Source organism: Ictidomys tridecemlineatus, chromosome 9 (assembly GCF_052094955.1).
Source record: "Ictidomys tridecemlineatus isolate mIctTri1 chromosome 9, mIctTri1.hap1, whole genome shotgun sequence".
Taxonomy (NCBI): domain Eukaryota; kingdom Metazoa; phylum Chordata; class Mammalia; order Rodentia; family Sciuridae; genus Ictidomys; species Ictidomys tridecemlineatus.
In genome coordinates, this window is record NC_135485.1 from 78,204,269 (window position 1) to 78,217,158 (window position 12,890).

Consider the following 12,890-nt stretch of genomic DNA (forward strand, 5'->3'; position numbering starts at 1 on the left):
TTTTAAACCCCAAAGAGGTTTTTAAAAAGATTTACATGTCAAAGGGTCTGAGAAAAAGTCCATTAGCTTTGTGAAGTACTCGCTCTAAGAAAAGAGATGTTGGAGTCTGCGGTTAGGCCTGAGGTTTAGGCAAGCCCAGGCCCTCTGTCAGAGTCAGCAGACTCCATATTCTCCTCAGAGGAAATTCAAGTGGTGCCCACTGATTCACAACAAGGTAGAATTTAATGCTTCTATTTACTAACAAAAACAAGTCTTTACTTCCTAAACATGAAGGTAAAAGGAAAAGAAATATTAGAATTTTGTGTTTCCAAATTGTTTGAAATAGCATTTCACATTTGTAGATGGGCTGTTAATCTCACAGAGGAAAATTGTGCAAAAATTTATGTTTCATAAAAAAAGTTCTGGTTTATCTGTAAATCAATATGGAGAGATAAGAATAGATGAGAAAAATGCAGGGTAATCTCAAACCTCCTACTTCTCATAGTCCTGGTGAGAGTATTGTTTCTTTTGAATGTGAAATGTGAAATGTGTTATTATGACTCATACCAGAGAAAGCATTACTTTAAAAGTTGCTCATGCTGGTGGAATTCTAAGATATTTTATTTGGCATGTGGAGCTGAGAATAAAGAATCCAATTCTTGAGTTATATGGAAATGTTAGAGCAAAACAGTAGAGACTGAGCTTGGAAGTTAAAAATTTCAAGGTTGGAGTCCTACTTCTGTCACTACTGTGTGAAATTGGGCATGTTAATTAAACTTATTGAATTTCTGATTATCTATAAAGTGGAGAAAATCTTGACTACCTCAGTTTTTCCTCAATAAATATTTATTGAGCATATACTCGGAGAGAAAGATGGTATTACTGGTTGGAATTGTACAAGCCAGGGGAGATAGAGGATAGGTCACAATGCTCACTGTACCAGAAATATTCAGAGTCAAATATAGGAAAAATAGATTTTATTCAAAGACAAAGGTAGGAAAAAAACTCATTTCAAAAGTTCCATCTTGGTCTGGGATGTAGCTCAGAGCATTGGCCTAGCATGTGTGAAATGCTGGATTCAATTCCCACCACCATAAAAAATAAAAATAGAAAAGCAATCAAAAGTCCCATCTTTGAAATCCCTGAAGGTGAGAATTATTAAAGGAGAAGTGGTAAGGGGGGCAGCCATGTGGGACAGAGGAAGGGGACATGGGTATCCAAGTTACAGGCCGGAGGCAATCTGCTCTCCACTCCTCTGGCACTGTTATGGAGTGGAGGTCTGTTGGTAGGAGGAAGTGTAATAATAGAGTATGGTGAATAATAAATATGTTGAAATAGATTCATGAAAAAATAAAATTTCAGCGTGAGAAGAAATGACTAAAACAAGTGAGAAATAATCCCTGTGGATTTGGAGTTTGGCCCTGTTTAGGTTTGGATGGAATAATGTTGCAGGTGGACCCAATTTTAAACAATTTACACAGATTTTTGAGAACAAAGAGACTAGAAGTAGCATATTTATACTAAAGACACAGCAACAGATTAGACAGTGGGTTTGTCTGTTATTATATGTGATGTGTTATACTGTGAAGTCCTCCACAAACCTCTCCATGTCCCATATAAAAATCAATGCAACTAAATATTTATAATGAACTAAAATTACAAAATATAGCTCTTGGTACTTTCAGCCTGAACAGTCCACTTTTTAACAACTTTGAACAAAGATCTTGGGAAATTTGTGCATAGGAGAGGGTAAAGATTGGAATCTGTGAAAAGTAGTCTTTTAAAATTAAACCTTTCTTGTCTATTCCAGTTTTGTTTTAAACTTGACTCTGTCATGTGTTGTTTTAAATTATATGCATACACACACTTATAAAAGATTTGAGAGAAGTAAAAATTTGCTAATAAGCCTTACTAAGAGATTAATAAATCAGACAACCAGAGTAAATTTGAGGGTATTCCAGACCCAGATTTAATTTGAAACTTTTTTCAAAAAAGTGTAGGCATTCCAACAAATAACTTCTAGACATCAACATATGTTAATGGGTAATTCTTCAGGAGCATATGGAATCAATTGGCTTAGTTCAAAATGTGTTCCTATAATAGTAAGATTTCTAGAAACTTCTTCAAGCCAAACTGATACAGACACCTTTTTTTTTAATGACAAAATTGAAATGACATTAATTCAGACAGTACAAACTGTATAATGGTACTGAAATACCTTATCACTGTAGTCCAATTTAAGTACTGATGTTAGTCTGAAATATAAATCAGCTTTCTTTCTAATAGCTCATGATGGAACATGCAAACAATTTACATGTGAAATGGTTTAGCATGATGTTGTCTTTTATTGTGATCTTTGCCTATGCAAGAAAAACTGACATTTTTTTATGTCAAACTAAAAAGACTGTCAGGAAACAAAATCTGTCAGATCTCATTTCCTCCTGTCCTTACTAGTCTAGACCTTGGACCCATGCTTGGTCCTGTAGCTGGTGCTTTGGGTCTCACTGTGGTAGGAACACAATGTCCCACATGGGCGCAGATAACTGAGATTATTTGATTTTTCATTTCCAACAATTTCTTTCTTATTTTGAACAAAAATTTATCCTTTTTTCCTTTTGTGAACAAAAAGAATAACCCCTCTTTCTCTCTCTCTCTCTCTCTCTCTCTCTCTCTCTCTCTCTCTCTCTCTCTCTTTAAAAAAAATAAGTCTATGCCCTCTACCAGAAGAGTTCTTCAGATATTTGGAAAAGCTTCAGTATCTAGAGTCTCTCCAGCTATTACTTTATGACGTATGCCACCTCCCCCTGCCTTTCTTTAATATTCTAGTGTCTGTTTGGATTCTAAGATGCAGGGCTAAACCTACTACTGTGGGGATGGGTAAATTCATTCAGAACAGAGATGGAGTAAGCTATTCATAAGAATGACTATTCTCTTGTCATTGACATCGTACTTTAGCAATGTAGTTAGCCCAGGGACTTCTCTGGAAAAACAGTGAGTTTTTTTTTCTAAAACTCTAGGTCAGCTTAATTTTGTTCTTGTGGTGTGGAGGTACAGCTGACCTTTGCAATAGGTACACCCCATCACTAACAATTCTGTTGTTTTCTGCCATTTGTCCCATCCTTTCAGTCATCAGATTCTCAGCACGCAGTTTTTGATAGCCCTCGCTGTGTGAGGTAGTGTACTAGGAGTCAGGGCCATATCAGTGAGCAAGAAAAGCACCACTCTTGCTGTATAGCAATACATTCCTATGGGTAAGCATGTCAGTTCATGATGGTGTCTTTCACCCTGGTGGGCTGTTCAATTCAAATACAATTCAGTGTTACTGCCACAAAGGCCAATGGCTGTGATGACCTCTGGCAAGAGAGTTCAAGAAGTTCTCAAAGTCCTGTGATGTTTGAAATGTGTTGTCAAGGAAGATTACAAGTTACCTAGATGAGAGAAAGTGCAAGCCAACCCAGGGAATTTCAGTTGCCGCCCTGTGGCCAGGAGGAGTGCAGTAATTTTGTGAATTTGAAAGGAAGCCATTGTAACTTGTGTTCTGAGGTCCGATGAAGATGGCAAGGACCATATTATGTTGAACGCTGTGGCCTGAGCAAGAGCAAAGGAAGAACAATCCAGGAACAGTTGGAGGCCACTGAATTAAATGAATCAAGGGAGTGAGAAAATCGAATCTGCATTTCACTCACACACATAGGCACACATTTATTTTTATCTCTCTTTGTCTCATTTACACATCCTTTATTAAAAGTTGATTCACCTATATCTTTTTCTCCTGATTGTGTTTTATTAAAGTTCCACCAACAATTTATGAACATTTAAAAAGTGTTTAGCAGACGAGGGTGAAGAATAGACTCCCAAGCTTGCCAACACCTTGCTCTGCTCCAATATTCAGCAGCATTTCCTCTGGTGTAGGTTTGCCAAACAGGCACTAAAGCACTTACTTAAACCCATTCTTCCTTATTCATTGTTTTAACTTTTGCTTTGAAATACCAACACCAGGGCTGGGGTTGTGGCTCAGTGGTAGAGCGCTTGCCTAGCTTGTGTGAAGCACTGGGTTTGATTCAGCACCACATATAAATTAATAAAATAAAGGTCCATCAACAACTAAAAAAAAAAAAAACCACCACCACTAACAACAACAAAAATTGTTTCCCTAAAACTATTGGATGGAAAATCAAAGTGGCAGGGTAGGAGTGGATAGGCTAAAGCAGATTCCGTTATCCTAGCAGCTTAGATTCATCACAAAATTTTGTACATTATTTCCATACTTACTTGTTTTATTTTTTTTTTGCTGGAAAATGTTTTATAAATCTATTTAGTGATGCAATGAATTGGTGAACCTAAAGGGACACTCAAAATTGTTGTTCTCCTCTAAGTTGGACATTTACATATCCAGGACATCTCAGGTTAGAACTAAATTGATACCCATGTTGTAATGGAAGCTACTGGAAAACTTTTTCCACTTTTATTATTTTGCCTTTCCAATTTATTTATTTATTTAAGTATTATAGACATTGGTTCTCCTTTCTGCAACTATAAGAACCCAGGTTAATTAGAAAACACACCACACACACACACACACACACACACACACACACACACATGCATTTGACATAGATAATAATTTAATAATAATTTACAAAAAGGAACAAGGAGAGATAATGGTAAAATCGTAATCTTATATTGGGAGCAGAAATATCCAGACTATACTAGCTAGTTTCATGTTATAATAAAATATCTGGAGCAATTAATTTACTAATAAAAGGGTTATTTGACTGATTTTTCTAGAGGTTCCAGCCCAAGATTGGGCTTTGGGCCTCTGGTGAGGACAACACATTATGGCAGGAGTTCGTGGTGCAATAAGTGCTCATATAATGAACCAGGAAGCAAAGAGAGAGACTCCGTGCATGTGTGTGTGCATGTGTGTGCACACGCATGCATGCGCTGAAATCCTGGATAAACTGGAGTGCATGGCTCTTATAAAATACTTACCATGTTAGACATTCCAAGATGTATTTCCATTTCATTGTTAAGATTAGAATCTATGGGATATGCTGTTAGTTGACTGTGTTTTTGCAGACCGCTTTTCCCTTTCATCTTTGCAATGACATTTTAAATTTTCACCTGAGTATATCCTAGTTCTATTTTGATCAGCCTCTATACATAGAACTTCACATCTTAGTGTCTTTAAAACCTGCACCACACATGATTTTATTTTAATGCTGTTATAATTTAAAATAGTATTATTTTTTTCACTTGTATTCCTCAAAATTCACGTTGTGTTATATATAAAGTACAGAGTTAAATAAATAATACATTAAGAAATTAAGTCTTCAGAAATGAATTATCCTGTAGTCCAAAGGAAGCATATTTCTACATGGTTGAGGGTTTACTTTAAAAAAATTCATTTGTGTAAATAATTTTAAAAGAGAGTAATCAAAAATATTCTTTACTATCATGGTTGCAGATTATAATATTCTGTCTTCTAAATGACTTTAGATCACCATTAAGGACCTCAGTTATTGATGCTATGGTAATTTATTACAGTAAAATTATCAAAGACATGGTTCTAGACTACCTCAGCTACTGAGCTTAATGTTTAAGAATTTCTGCTCTTTTAAATTGATGTGACGATGCAGATTATTAAATTGTATGATGTTATCATGCTTCTCAGGATTCCTCCTTCTCCCCATTTTTACATTAATGTTATATAGCGGTATCAATTTGAAAGCTATTTAACCAAATTGTGTCAGATTGTATCTAATGTAAAAGCAAATAAGAGAGTTCCTGAGATTCTTTTAATGAGTAGAATAATTAAACTTTTGTCTAGATACCATGTGATATACATTGTGCCTACTGAGAGGTACCTTATTCTACCTCTTTTCTTAGATTTACTGTTTGATGACATTGTTGGACAGCTTGAGGTACTGGATAGCCTATTTTTAAATCAGACAAAGGAGTTTGTATTATGCTTAAAGGAACAGTGAGAAAATATGTCACAATTCAAGGTAAACAATCCTATAAAACCTAGTCACCTATTGTTTTCCAGTGAGACTTTAAATTTAATGTTGGTATAATTGTATCAGTTGATGTCCCCAAGTGCATTAATTTTCTAGAGCTGCTGAAAGAAAGAAAGAAAGAAAGAAAGAAAGAAAGAAAGAAAGAAAGAAAGAAAGAAAGTTTATATTCTGCAAATTCTAGAGCCTAGAAATCCAAGATCAAGGTTCCAGCTGGGTGCTTCTTCTGAGCTCTCCCTGTAGCTTCAGAGGGCTGACCTCTTGGTGTGTCCTCACGTGGACCTCTTTCTGTACACCTGTACACTTGAAATGTCCTGGTGTTTTAATGTCCTCTTCTTGTACAGACACCAGTATGATTGGATCAGTGTACAATTTGTAACCACAATTTAAGCAATTTGTCTCTTTCTAAGGCCCTGTCTCCAAACACAGTCACATTCTGAGGTATTCAAATGTTAGAGTCTCCACATGGACATTTTATGGGGGCTGGGAGAAGCACAGTTCGGCCCTCACCATCTGGTAAACAATGAGGACAGCTGTAAAAGTTGGACACCTTCAATTCAGTGTCCCCAGAACTTCTTCGTATCATAGGCTTTATACACAAACAATAAGAATAAAAGTAATAATGGCACTTTTAAAAATACTTTTTATATTTATAATTAGATTTGTTAGTTTAAAATCAAGATTAAGTTGTTTGATTGATTCAGAGAATAGCTTTTACATTACTCCAAATACTCCAGACATTTTCTTTTTGAAAAGAATTGAGAGAATTATTAGCTTAGAACAAGGACCCTGCCATTGACTTCCAGTGGTTCCTCAACCTCGGGGCATTTGTGAGGATGACTAGTACGTACAATGTCATTCTTTGAGTGTGATTGTTTGAACACATGAATTAGAAACAACTCTAGTTGGGCTGGAGTATCTTGGTGGTTGAGTGCTTGCCTAACACAGGTGATATCCTGAGTTGCATTTCTAGCACTGAAAAAAAGTGACTTTACTTAAAATACCAAGGTCACAATAAAATATTCCGCTAATATATTTCACTAATTTTATAGTAAGGTCATAGGAAATTCCAGTGTAATTCACTAACTCACCCCATGCACAGGAAATTTATATATTTCTGAAACTCTCTTTAAAGCAACTTTTGGAAAGAAGCTCATTTCAGACTAGCTCATCTTTTAGGAGCAACCCAGTTTTAGATGAAAAGGTCATAAATTTCAATGCTTATGTATTTGGAATTATTTGATTAAGGCTTATCAAAATGATTTCTATACATATCACATTTTTAGATTTTAATGAGATAAACATGTTCAAATGTTATAAAATAATGCCTTTAATAAATGGGGAATTTAAAAGTATTTGGTGGAAAAGAAAAATGTGAGTTTACCTCTTTCATTGCCAAACACTCTTAAAATGAAATAAATTTGTTGCAGCACTGAAAATCTGGGACTAGTGCCATTAATTAAAAAAAAAAAAAGTGTAAGGAGTTTCAGGAAATCCATGCTGGTTGGGTCAGACTGCTTCAAGACACCAAGAGCTGCAGACTTAATAGTCTTCTCTGTGTGCAGGAGAGAACTTTGAAAACCAGAGATTCTGCAGAAAAGTGTGGGAGCAGAGTCCTTAAAGGCCAGCAGCAGCTTCTTAATGGCCAGCTGTAGCACACAATGACGGGCAGACAGCAGTGTCACCCAGGGGGGTTTCCGAAGCTCTTCTTAACTTCAGAAAAACCACCTCCACGTTTTTTTAATCCTAGGATGAGACAGCATTAAGACAACTATCTAGCGTGGAGATCATTCACAGAAAATCCCCAGACGGGCCCTGGCAGGGCATATTCTGACCCTTATTTCTGCCATGGGTCATGACACTGCCATCCAAAACACAAACCTTCTGAACACTCAGGAAGATTCTGCCAAGGCCAGCACCTCTCATCCAGAGTTCCAGTTACTCTTTCCTGGCAAAGTCAGATTCAGTGCTGAGGCAGGAGATTGTCTATATCAATGCAGGTCAGCTAGGATTGCTCATTCACACATAAACAGAAGACCATGTCTTCCAGAACACCCAACCCCCAACCATGCTCTCCATAGAGCAATGCTGGGACAAAACAAACTACCCTCACACTCCACAGGTAAATTCCTGAATGCAGGAAGTAGCAGATCTTTTTCTCAACGTCAGTAAAAGAGAGAAACAGGTAAAGATTTTGGAAATTAGAGCACAGCCTCCAAATACGTCACTGCTAACTGGGCTAAATGATTGGTGGGAATTATCAAAGACCGAATGTGTGTTCCTGAAGACAGTACAGAGGAATTGTTGAAGAAGAAATAAAGGAAGAAAAGAAAAAAGGAAGGGAGGGAAGAAAGGAGGGCAAGAAAAGAAAGATATGGAGAAACCAAAAACAAATAAATCAAATCATATGATGTATAAAGATTTATGAAAAAGCAGAGTTTAATTTAGGAAGGAAAGAAAATAATGCCAAACAGAAATAAGGAAAGAAACAAAAGAGAAGAAAGAAATCATACAAAGTTAAGAGTCATTAAAAGATTTGACCCAGCAGTAATTTTATCATTAATGCTATTTCCACAATTTGAAGGAGAGAAAATAAGGATTTGGGGAATGTAAATAATCAAATATATCTTTCAGAAAGCACAAAAATATAAAGATAAACCAAAAACTCAATTATTTAAGGAATGCAAATTGGACTGATATCAGATTTCTATATGGTAACATGGGTTTCTAGAACAAAATAATAATAATTAAGGTAAGCTTATTTTGTAATTTAGTAACAGAATATAATTGAAATGAGGTTAAAATATTTTTTCCCTTTGAGGACCCAAGATGTTTGATAATCTATCAATATAAATTTGTCCTGAAGTAAAAAAAAAAAAAATCCTCCAAGAAGTGGAGGTTAATGAGCTTAAAAAAAGTAGGAAACTATGATATGTAGGGAGCTGTAGCAACTCTTAGTGGACACCCCTTATAGAAAGGAGAGAATTGGATGGAGGAATCATATTGCCTTCAGTTACTAATACCACAAAACCTCCCATCTCTTTCCCTAACCAAAAACAAATAAATCAAATCATATGATGTATAAAGATTTATGAAAAAGCAGAGTTTAATTTAGGAAGGAAAGAAAATAATGCCAAACAGAAAGCATTAAGCATTTACTAAAATATGAACCCTTTTCAGACTTTAGAAGTAGACAGATCATAGTCATGATTAATCTTGAAGTTTCCTAATGTGATAAAAAAATCTATTAGAAACATAAGCAGACAGTAATTTTTTATTGAGATATTCAAAGTTACATGCTTTCCTTGAAGGTCATCATCCCAAACAAATCAATTAGCAGAAGCAATGTTATCAATAATCTTACTGAAATTAAGTGATGAGGAATCGTTCCCTCATGTACCAGAGATGTTCACTTCACACATGAATTCAGCATGATAGAAAATTTTCAGTTTACCCTTAGTGATCTTTGCTTAGGAATTGGCAACTGAGATTTTCCAAACCACAGGGCATTTAAGTATTTGAAACTCAGGCGTCTCCAAAGAGGAACAATCTTGCACACTCTTCTCCCCTGGCTCCGACATCACTGGCCAGTGGCCAGTGGTCATTGGGCTTAGGAAGACTCATAGGTTTTGTGTTGTATAAATACACTGCAATAAAGAGCAAGCCACGGGCCTGATGAGGGCCAAGAGCCAGGCAGCCAAGTATTCTGCAGCTGTCGGGAAAGTTAATGACCCAGAGAGTAGATTGTAGACGGCCCCACAGAGTGTCACTGGCAGAACCAGATTCAGAATCACTGATCATCCCTCTTGCTCATTGCGGGTGTTTGGGTTGAACGTTTTAAGGAGTCTTTTCAAAAAGGGTGTTAACTAAGGACTCAGATGCATTTGTAATAACAAGGTAGTAAGGAATATGAGGTTCTCAGGGTTGAAAACGAGAGGACCAGCATGCCTGTATTATCATTTCCCTGTAAGGGGCCTCTACGTAAGAGTAGCTTCTGACCCACAGAGGGGAGTTTTGTTTCTCAGCTCGGCAGTTTTGCAAACTTCATGGAGCACAGGTTGACTTGGTTTCCTCACATGCACATAGGTTTTGTGTTGTACAAATACCCTGCAATCAATCAATCAATCAATCAATCAATCAATCAGGAATCACATTCACACAAAACAGAAGCACACCCGAGGAGTACATGGATGAGAGTACAATGAAGAATGACTGCCAAGTCGACCGGAATTAATCACATCCGTGGTCAGTGCCTCCTGGTCCACGGAAGAAGTATCTGTGTGGTGCCCAAGTAAGACAAATGGGCTTCCAGATTAATATGAAATACAGCAGATACAAAGATGGAAGCCAGTCTGCGTTTTAGTGCCCAGTGAATCTGCATGTACGGGGCTAGACCTCATATCAGTGCACAGAGGTAGGACCCTTACTGTTAGTAAAGTGAGGAGGCTAAGGTATAGTCAGGCTAAACCTTTGTCCTAAGTCACAGAGCTATAAGGCCGGAGGGCAAGGGCTCAAACTCATGAATCAGATTCCAGAAGACAGGCTTTCAGCCATTCTTGAATCAGAGTTGTTGGTCAGAGAGATTTTGTCAGGTGAGGCCAGCTCAGTGGAACGTAAGTCCTTTTCTCGACAGAGATAACGTCTGATATGGCAGAAGCTGCTCTCTGCCTGCTCACTGTCCAGTCCCTCTGTCTCATTAACAAAGCCTGCTTGCTTTGGGACAGCACCAAGCCTGGCTGAAACACAATTGTCCCCCTTCCTTCATTGGTTGAGGCCAACCGACACATTTTGACCAATGGGAATTCATTTATCTGTTGGTATTTTTTTTTTACTTAGTCGTAGTTGTACACAACACCTTTATTTTATTTATTTTTATGTGGTGCTGAGGATCCAGCCCCGGGGCTCGCATGTGCTAGGTGAGCGCTCTACCACTGAGCCACAACCCCAGCCCTATCTGTCCATCATTTTTGAGGAAAGTTTCACTTTCTTCATACAATTTCCTTATTATGCTCCTCATCTTACCTGAAATTCAGAAGTAAAATTGAACTTGGGACACCTGTTTTAAAAACACAAAATTGAAAACCACAGGTCAAAGATGGCACAGATGGAAACAGCGAGTTCTGAGACATTATGACTAGACAAGGTTTCTGTAAAGCCTGCTTATTCTGCTTTGTTCGAGAGGAACTTTCATGTGAAAAAGTAAGTAATCTCTCATTTAGTTATTTTTCTGCAGGCCCATAATGCCCACCCCCACCTGGGGGCAGGGTTAGAGCCCTGCCCATTTGTTTTCACTCCCTTTTCAACCTCAGCCCAGAGCTATGCCGAGAGCAGCTGCTCAGAGCTCTATTCAGTTTGTGAATGCACTCCTGTGTGGAAGGAGACTGACACAGAGAGAATGTCCTGCCCCCGGACTGTGGTCACTGTGGTCACTGTGGTCACTGGGAACAGCCATTGACAGAGAAGTTAAGTGGCCTCTGCAAGTAATTCCATCTCCTGCTAAGGTCAGCTACTGTCTCCATTGGGAGCCTCAGTCCCTGAGGAAAGATACAGAAGGCCTGTGAACAGTGGATAGCAACAGGACAAGCTGTCCACTTTTAATAGGGGCAGCCTGGGCAGGTTGGGGTTTTTCAGTTTGGGGTTTTGCATAATTCAAAAGCAGTCACATTTATCCATCAGAGAGACAGAGAGAGAGAGAGAGAGAGAGAGAGAGAGAGAGAGAGAGAAAAGATATTTAACCCTTTTTGTTTCATATTCCATACTGACATTGGTTAAGGAGAACCACACTTTATTTTGCATTGAATATTCTTCATGTACTATTTTTCTGTCCTGTCATTGAATCATCATATGGCGGATTACACACTTTTCGATTCATCACTTAGGACTTTGGGGTTCCATACATTGGGGTTATGTAGCTGGTAAAAGCAGGGATCTTGAATTAAAACCACTCATCGTGGGACCTAATGCCTGCAGACTAAACACCTATCCCCCCACCCCCTTAAATTCTGATGAAGTAAATTCTTAGGGCTAGGAGAGCATGTCCCCCAGTCCTTCACCCAACACAACGGTCTACTTGTGAGAAGACTCTGGAAGTTTCGATTAAAGTAGAAGAGGTCTCATGTATAGACGACTGTGTTTGCTCATTCTGGTATATAGCACCAACTCTCTCTAAGCCATTTTTCAGGTGCTGTTGTGTTGAAAGGAAGCATATATTTTTACCTAAGAAAAGGCAGCTTTTTTGTTTGTTTATTTTTGGTACCTGATATTTAACCAGGGTTGTGAAATCACTTGATGTTTACCACTGAGCCATATCCACAATATTATTATTATTATTATTATTATTATTATTATTATATTTAGTTTGAGACAGGGCCTCACCAAGTTGTTGAGCCTGGCATTGAACTTGTGATCCTCCTGTCTCAGCCTCCTGAGCCTGAGGAATTACAGGTGAAAGTGTAGTCTTTTGCAGCTTGCTGAATAGTCAAGGTAGATGCGAGTTTTCATCACAAGAAATGATTCTGTAATTTTTAGTGTTGTCCCTGTTTTAATGTGTCTACAGGAACTCGTTTGTTCTCTGAGTTAGTCCTGTTGTCCTTCTTTAGGTTGCTGTTAACTTTGTTCTTAAGTTGAAAGTTTTTCTCAGCTTGGCCTAATAGCTCCTCCTTCCTTTTCGGACTAGATTTGCCACCTTGACAGCCTGTCTGAAGACTCACTGATTCCAGGCTTTAAGCCCCTCTTGACCTTAGTGAAAGAGGACATCAGCAGTTTCACCAAGAGGACTTCATTGCTAAGCTCTCAGGGCTACCCATCTTCTACAGTGCTGCGACCCGGACTCCAGATCTGGGATGCTCTTGTGTTTGCAGGACCCATTCAGACTTGTATTCTTGGTGCCCGACT